The following is an 8772-nucleotide window of genomic DNA, read 5'->3' as shown; positions in this document are numbered from 1 at the left end:
ATGGTGACGTGTGCTGCCTTGGCCAGGGCAGATGGGAAGGTTCTGCGACAATCACAATATTTTTTTCTGTATTTTAAATTTTTTTTGAAAGTTTATTTATTTATTGACGTATATATTCAGTGTCTCTCATGGGCCTGCAGTGTGTCTCGTTTACGGTGGCAAGGCCAGAAGAGGGCTATCGCGGGCCAAGAGAAGACTCCGGGTCCAGAACCAACGGCCCAGAGTGCAGACGAGGCAAACCCAAGAGAGAAAGGAGATATGGCCAGAGGGCTCTTTCCTACCCACTTCCTCTCTGTAGCTCTGGTCATAAACCACCAGCTCCCCCACTCCCAGACTGCAAGGAACATGTCAGGGCTGTGGCTAAGCTGTGCCCAACCCAGGACGTCGACACTCAGACTTCCACCGGACCCATGTCCTGATATCCCTATACCTACTCAGCCCTCCATTTCCCATCCTGCAACTCTGCAAGGGTAAGACCCACATGCCTGGCACAGGTCTCAGGGTCCCAACAAAGCCAGGCCTGTCCCCTGGGAGTGATGCCTGGGCTGGGCAGCAGGTGAACGGAGCCAAAAGGACAAGGCAGAGAGCCAGACATACTAGACGATTTCTTGGCTTTAACAACCTACCCCACCCAGCCCAAGTTCTTGGAGTTGGGGTGGGGTGGGGGGTCATAATAGAGGTGAAGTCAGGGACAAGGACAGATAGACAGCTTCCCAGAGATCCACTAAGGGAGGAGGAAGTGCTGGCGGACACAAAACCCCACCCCTAAACACACACAACATACAAACTCCTATGTGGTCCTGCCACATGAGAAAGACTGTTCCAGTCACTCCGTGCCCTGCCCTCCATGAATCCTCTACCCTGTGCCTTGAACAGATTAAAATGTAGAGCCCCTCCATCCTCCCCCCAACCTCCAAGACCTCTTTACAGCTCACGAGAGTCTCAAGGCCAAACCCTTTATCTCTGCATTCAAGCCCCTTCCCATCAGGCTATTTCCCCACCTTCTAACCTTTCCAAGCTCTGAATCCTACTGAATTGCCCATGCCTCCCCTCTGTAGTGGATATCTGTTCTATCTATGACCTTGAAGCACCACCCCTAGAGATGTAGCAGGCAACTTTCCTACCTACCTATGACCTTGAAGTACCTGCCCTTAGAGTGTGGCCCTGGGGCTACCCTTAAGACCTGAGAGGTGTGTGTCTAGCTATCTCTCTCTTTTGTGAGCTTGGATGCTAAGAGGGATTCAGGGGAGAGAACAGCATGAGGCTGTACCTCGGGCTTCCAGGACCCTACTATAAATCTCCCATGCTGTAGTAAGTCTTCCTCCCTAATAAATTCCTTTACCCTGTAAGCAGACTCCATGGATTTCTTGTAATATCTGGCACCCAATGTGGGGCACGAACTCACAACCCTGAGATTCAGAGTCTCATGCTCTACCCACTGAGCTCACCAGGTGGAAGGGCTCGGCAGTTCCGCCTCACTTGGAGCTTGGAGCGTGGGGAGTGCCAGCAGCCAAAGAGGCTGAGGGCTGTGGGCCTCAGATTAGTGTCAATGAATGGCTACTATCTCTGAAGATCCCGTTTGAAATGCAACCTCCTCTGTGAGGGCTTCCTAGACAACCTCAGGCAGGACAGATCTGGACAGACAGCCCATCTGGTTGCAAGGTGAGCCTCCCTGGGACACTGCTCCCATGGATGGACTGATGCCATTACCTTGGAGTTGGCTGTTACCTCAGGAGAGAGTCTCCCACAAAAGGAAAGGTCCAGCAAAGGGAAACGTTAACTGAGTGAAGAGATAAGTCCCAAATAGATCAAAGACCCTAATGAAAGTCCTGAAACTCTAAAACTATGGAGGGAAACACTTCAAGATACAGGTGGAGGCAAGAACTTTCTGAGCAGGGCTCCAGTCACGTAGGAAACAGTGCCAACAACTGACAAATGGGGCCTCATAAAATTAAAAAGTCGCTGCACAGTAAAGAAAACAAGCGAGGAATGAGGCAGCCTTCAGAATGGGAGAGAATCTTTGCCAGCTCTACATGGGACAGAAGATTAATCTCTAGAACATACAAAGAACTCAAAAGACTAAATAACAAGGGTGGGGAGGCAGTTCGGCAGCTAAAGTGCCCGCCACACACATTAGGACTTGAGTTCAGAACCAGCAGCCACTTAAGAACCAGGTGGTGGAGGTACCCGTCTGTAATCCCAGCCAGGAGGGCAGGGGATAAAGGGGTGGGGAGATGGGAGGGAGAAAGCAAATCCCTGGAGCTCATTGGCTAGCCAGCCTGGCTTGACCAATGAGGTTCAGCGAGAAGACCAAGCCTCAAAACTCAAGGCAGATGGGCCAGAGAGATGGTTCATTGAGTGATGTGCTTCCTGCCAAGTCTGATAACTTCAAGTTCCACCCTCAGGACCGATATGGTAGAAGGAGAAAAATGACTTCTTTAAGTTATCCTCTGACCTCCACACATGTGCTATGGTACACACACACACACACACACACACACACACACACACACACACACACACTACAAACCACATAACTAAATAATAAAAAAACATAAGACTTTAAGAAAAAGTCAAGGTGTAGGGCTCAGGGGATGGCTCAGCAGTTAAACCACTCACTGCGCATGCCTAGTAGCACTCTGGATCCCTAGAACCCACATAAAGAGCTGAGTGAGCATGGCAGCCCACCTATAATTCCAGCCTCAAAAAGCAGAGACAACGTGGCTTAGCAAGCTGGCTAAGGAGACTAGCCATATAGATGAGCTCTGGGTTAAGTGACCCGATAATGATAAGTAGAAGAGCAATCCAGGATGATTATTGACATCAACCTTGGGCCTCCACATACACAGTCACGTGTCTACACACATGCAAGCATGAACACACACATACTCAACATACACACACAAAAAAAAAAACTGTAAAAAAAATTGTAAAATACGGGGCTGGAGAGATGGCTCACTGGTTAAGGGCACTGGCTGCTCTTCCAAAGGTCCAATTCCCAGCAACCACATGGTGGCTCACAACCATCTGTAATGAGATCTGGCACCCTCTTCTGGGTGTAGACAGAACACTGTATACATAATAAATAAATAAATTTTTTTAAAAAAATTGTAAAATAAAAAAATAAAGATTGAAAATGGTTAAGAAATCCACCTGGTGTTGCTCTCTGGCTTCTACATACACAAGCACACCCTCACACACATGTATACACAGCCATACAAACACATACATACACTGCACACAATAAATAAGTAATCAAATAACCCGGTTAGCAAATGGGCTAATGAAATAAGCAAACAGTTCTCAAAAGAAAAAACACAAATAAACACTTGAAAAAAAAAATGTCCAATCCCACCAGCCATCAGAGAAATGTACATTAAAACTATAAGTGAGGGAACCCAGGGTAGTGTGACCAAACACACCTTTAATCCCAGCACTCAGGAAGCAGAGCCAAGTGGCTCTCTGTGAGTTCAAGGCCAGCCTGGTCTACAGAGCGAGATCCAGGACAGCCAGGGCTACACAGTGAGACCCTATCTCAATAACAAAATACTACAGGAAGGGGCTGGAGAGATGGATCACTGGTTAAAAGCACTGGCTGCTCCTTCAAAAGACCAAGTTCAGTTCCCAGCACCCACATGGTGGTTCATAACCACCTGTAACTCCAGTTCCAGAGGATCCTCCCCAGGCTCTGTGGTCCAGACACACACATACAGTCAAAACACATAAACTAAAAATAAATATGTTTAAAAAAAAAAAAAAAACTACATTGCAATTTCAACTCATTCCGGTCCGAATGACAGTCATCAACAACGAATGGTTAGGATGCAGACAAAAGGGAACTTCTCTGCACCCCTGTGGAAGTCAGTATGGAGGTTTCTCAAAACACTAACAATAGCTCCTCCATCTGACTCCGCTGTAGCATTCCTGAGTATTTACCCAAAGGACTTCACGTTCACACGTCACAGAGACATGGCAGAGGCATCGATGTGTATGGCAGCACTTTTCACACAGCTAAATTAGGGAACCAACCTAGCAGCCCATTAATAGAGGAACGATAAAGAAAATGTAGTTCCTGGCTGGGGATGGATCCCAGGAGTAGAGTACTCGCCTAGCACGCCTAAAGTCCTGGGTTTCATCCCCAGCACCACATAAACTGTGCCTGGTGGCATGAATGCCTGAAATCCCAGCCCTTGGAAATTGAAGGTCATCCTCAGCTACATAGCGGGTTCAAAGCCAGCCTGAACTATCTGAGACCCTGTAATGGCTGGGTCGGGGTAATGCATACCTTAAATCCCAGCACTCGGGAGGCAGAGGCAGGTAGATCTCTGTGAGTTCAAGGCCAGCCTGGTCTATCTATGTAACAAGTTCCAGACTGGCCAGAGCTACATAGTAAAACCCTGTCTCAAAAAAATTAAGAAAAAAAAGGCAGAAAGAAACGAAACCATCTATCCCAGATGTTATCACCCTAGCACAAATTGACTGAGACTCTCAGTGAAGCAGTGTGAACACACACAGTGCTTGAAGAGGATGGGTGGGTGCGAGAGGAGAAACGAGGTGTCTGAGGGACAAAGGGTGGTCATGGGAAAGAGAATAAGAAGGCTGAATGGGGGAAGAGACAGGTGGAAAGGTGAGCAAACACACGGGAATTGAGAGGCTCCTTCTGGGTGCAGAATCATCATGGCACCCAGGACCACAGCCCACAGAACATGGGGCTTCAGGTGCATCTGAAGACTCTGAAGACCATGCCCGGGGCTCCTCCAGGCCACTCTTGACCCTTCCTGCTTCAGCTAGGTCGAGATGAGTAGGGTGCAATGGGAGTAGATAAGGACAGGCAGAAGTGTCTGCAAAGGGTGCTGGCAGAAATGCCTGCAGCAAAGGCAAAAGTTTACCCGGAAGCCCGGAGACACCTTCTCCAGTCTCCCATGACTGCCACCCGCTGCCAGCCCTAGCTGGTTGCCAAATCACATCTTCCCATCTCAGTGGTTTCAAACCTGGCCAAGTCCTATCAGCTGACGTCATTCGATCCTGCACGTGCTTCTGATGACCTTCAACCATACCTGACCTTGATCCCCTTGGTCAAACTTTGGTTCCTAGCCTCACACACGCACCGCTCCAGCTAAGCACTCAAAAGAACTCAAGCCTGGGTGGAGCCCAAGTTTGAGGGAGAGATCAAAAAGCCCCACTGGATGGCAAGACAGCCCTTTCCAATCCTGTCCACATGGGTGTGGGTTTCCATTTGGGTCTTCTCTCCTTCCAAGGGATTCTCTGCCTTAACCAGGCATCCCTCCATCCACTGAGTAACCACTACTGAGCACCTGTGTGCTATAAAACCTTTGTTAAGTTCCTGGGACACCAAGTTCACTGAAACTTAGCCTTGATATGAGACCCTTGCATACAGACTAACCGGGGAAAATAAACATTCCCAGAGTGGCCCACAACTCTCCCATTCCTGGCCAGAAAGAAACATGGATTTGGGGCTGAGGAGATGGCTTAGTTGGTACAGCACCTGCCGTACCAGCATGAGGACCCGAGTTCAGATCCTCAGAAACCACATAAAATTCTGGCATGCGTGGCATGCTTCCTTAAACCCCAGCACTTGGGAAGGAGTGGGTAGAGACAGGTGGATCCCTGGAGCTCATCAGCCAGCCAGACTAGCCAAATCCATGAGCTTCTCATTCAGTGAGACCCTGTTTCAGAAAATAAGGTGGAGATTAATCAAGGAAGACCAGCTGATATTAACCCCTCTGGCCCCCACATTCATGCAGGTATGCCAAGCGCGCGCGCGCGCACACACACACACACACACACACACACACACACACACACACACACACACACACCAGAGAGACAGAGACACAGAGAGAGCCAGAGAGGTACACAGATACACCTAAGTGGGGCTCATCTATTTTCCTGTCCTGGGATAGGGCTCCGGACATCGGGCTATTCAGGCTAAGATAGGTAACAACCGGTCAGAAACATCAGGTCTTGGGTCTCTGGAAACAAAAGACATTGGGAATCAGAGGTGGATACTAAAAAGGGGGAGGACCCTGGGTACCAGCCGCCTCTTGAGTAGATGGAAACCTCTACTCTCCTCTGTTCCCCCGAGGGCTGCCTTAGCTTGCCTGCCCTTGGCACCACACTCTGCCAGGGGACATTGGCAAGTTCATACAGCAAGCAAGGAGGCCACAGCTGGCTTCTTGCCCATCTGGAAAGAGAGAAGGAATGAGGCCCCACCCTCAGCCTCATACCCTCCTGTTCCTGCCAGGGACTGGGCCCGCCCCAGACAGAACATACAACTGAGAAGGAGGTAGTCAGCTGAGTGCCACCTACCCGGCTGAAAAGTCACTCTAGCTCTTTCGTTCTTCCCCCTCCCTAGTCCTACACTGGGGCTGCAGAGAGGTTCATAGGGCGAAACACTGGCGTGCCAGGGAGTCTCTTCTCCCTCCTCAGATATCGCTAATGCTGTTACCAAAATCCCTGGCATGCTTCATTGATAGCAAGAGTCCCCTGATTCTTGTTGGGTCTTCCTACAAACCATCAACATCAAGTCACATATGTACACAGCAGGCATTCAAACATACGACCACCAAAAACCACATATGAAAATAATCAGAGAAGTTAGTCACAAAGAGCCCCTGCGGCCTGCCAATAGAGGAATAGGTAAATCAATCGTGTATCTTCACATGGTGGAACACCGCCCAGCCAGAAGGAGCAATCTACAGCCACATATAAGAATAGGGATAAAAGCCGGGCGGTGGTGGCGCACGCCTTTAATCCCAGCACTTGGGAGGCAGAGGCAGGCGGATCTCTGTGAGTTCGAGGCCAGCCTGGTCTCCAAAGCGAGTTCCAGGAAAGGCGCAAAGCTACACAGAGAAACCCTGTCTCGGAAAAAAAAAAAAAAAGAATAGGGATAAAAGTCACGGCCATAGTGTGGATTATAAGTCAGGTGCAAAAATAAGCACTCCATTCATGAGACATCCTATACCAGCCCAGTCTGTGCTAACAGAAGGCAAGACAGGGAACATCTCTTTGAGGGAAAATCAATGAGTCGTAGGAGGCAGGAAGGAGAGCGTCAGGGTGCTGGGCTGGAAAACTCAATTTCTCTCCTTCCCCCCTCCCCCAACTTGTGATGAAACCCAGGGCCTTCTATATCTAGACAAGTCCTCTACGACCAAGCCATGTCCCCAGATGACCCCTCCCCCTTTATCTGAAACAGGGTCTCACTATATAACCCAATCCGTCCCCTCACTCACGGTCCTCCTGCCTCAGCCCCCTGAATCATAGGCACACCAACGGCTGTTTCCTAACTCTACTTGTGGAGCACAAAGATACGAGTGTCTGAGTTGGTAGGGCGTCTGTACACGCTTCTGTGAAATACTCTAACTGAGCCGGGGAATGGGTTGGGCCTCCTAAGCCACCCTATCTGTAAGCTGAGGAGTCACGCTGCCATCTTATTCTACCTCCACACTCTCCCTGTGGCCCCGATCCTAAACAGCCTCAGCCTCACTCTGCCTTCTCCATTCGTCACCTCCTTCCCAAAAGACCGCCTCATCTGCCTGGGCTCCTGACTTGGCGCCTCCTGCTCCCTTCACACCATCACCATGGCCTAGACAAGGAGCCAGAACAGCCACAGAAAGTCTCTACTTTCTGTGGGAAGTCCCCACCACCCTCCATCCCAGGACCTTTGTGCATGGTACTCCTTCCTCTAGACCTTCTTCTCCCTTCCCTACCTCTGCTCCAGCCCCCTGCGGAAGCACTACTTCCTCTCTCTGCCAATCACTCTGCTGTCATCCCGTGACAGGCTGACCTGCCTCGCTAACCCCTGGCACTGTGACCAGGGAAGGAGTATGTGTTCCAGATCTCATGAGCAGCCCTCTTCATCTCTCCCACCCAAGGACAGTCCGTCCCCTGGGGCAAGAACAAGTGCTGCCTGCTTTCTGCCTTGTCCCCAGCTCCTCACCTGATGCCACTTGTCCAAAACTACTTGAATCAACATGGAGCCAACGAACAACCAGGCTCCTATCTTGCAGGAGATAAAAAGCCAAAGTTGCATTTGGGGACGAAACTCCCACCCGTCTGGGGCCAGGACACCTGAGATAAAGTGGTAGCTCTGACACTTATTTACATGAAGTGTGACACTGGGCAAGCCACCCCCCTTCTCTGAGCCTTGGGGTGCTTATTTGTGAAACACAAAGTAGATGGACCGGAGCCAGGGTAAATATGGAGAGATGCAGGAGAGTGTCTGTGTGTGCAGCAGCTGTGCGGGCATGCACACGCTCCTTCCATCCTAACAACAGCATCCATAGCTTCCGTCACGTTATCACCGGGAGCTGTGGCCACCTCAGGTTCAGAACCGTGAACTAAGGTCTTGTTCGGCTCTGGAGCTCTAGAACTCTAGCAAACTAGAAGAAAAGGAAGAAACCCAGGACTAAGAGCTGGATTCAACACAGAACTGTCCATCCTGTAGGAGCTTCCAACAGGGGTGGCTGCAGGTCTGCTAAACTTCAGAGACTCCCCGGCTGAGAGAAGCAGGGGCCAGGGGAGTAACCCCAAAGGACGGTTTTAGGAGGGAAGAATCGGCCTGACGTCTCTTTCTGCTGCTCCCGCCACCACCAGACAAGCACCCACTTGTCTTGGATACGGCACAGAGTGAGGAGGCGAGGTTGGCACCTAGAGATGCCCGCCAGGCCCTTTGGCGCCCAGGTCAGAGAAGCTTGGCGGGAACATTCAGGAGGGATGCCAACAATCCCTGCCCTCCTTCCTCTTCAGGCC

General features: G+C 50.3%; 1 protein-coding gene across 7 annotated transcripts in view; it reads right to left on the bottom strand.

Annotated features, from left to right (window-relative positions):
* Tns1 (tensin 1) overlaps nucleotides 1-8772 on the bottom strand; it is a 225621-nt gene that overhangs the window by 213787 nt on the left and 3062 nt on the right. The window lies entirely within an intron of this gene.

The sequence above is a fragment of the Peromyscus leucopus genome, chromosome 13, assembly GCF_004664715.2.
Source record: "Peromyscus leucopus breed LL Stock chromosome 13, UCI_PerLeu_2.1, whole genome shotgun sequence".
In the NCBI taxonomy this organism is placed as follows: domain Eukaryota; kingdom Metazoa; phylum Chordata; class Mammalia; order Rodentia; family Cricetidae; genus Peromyscus; species Peromyscus leucopus.
The sequence above is the reverse complement of the archived record's forward strand: the minus strand, read 5'-3'. Positions and strand labels throughout refer to the sequence as shown.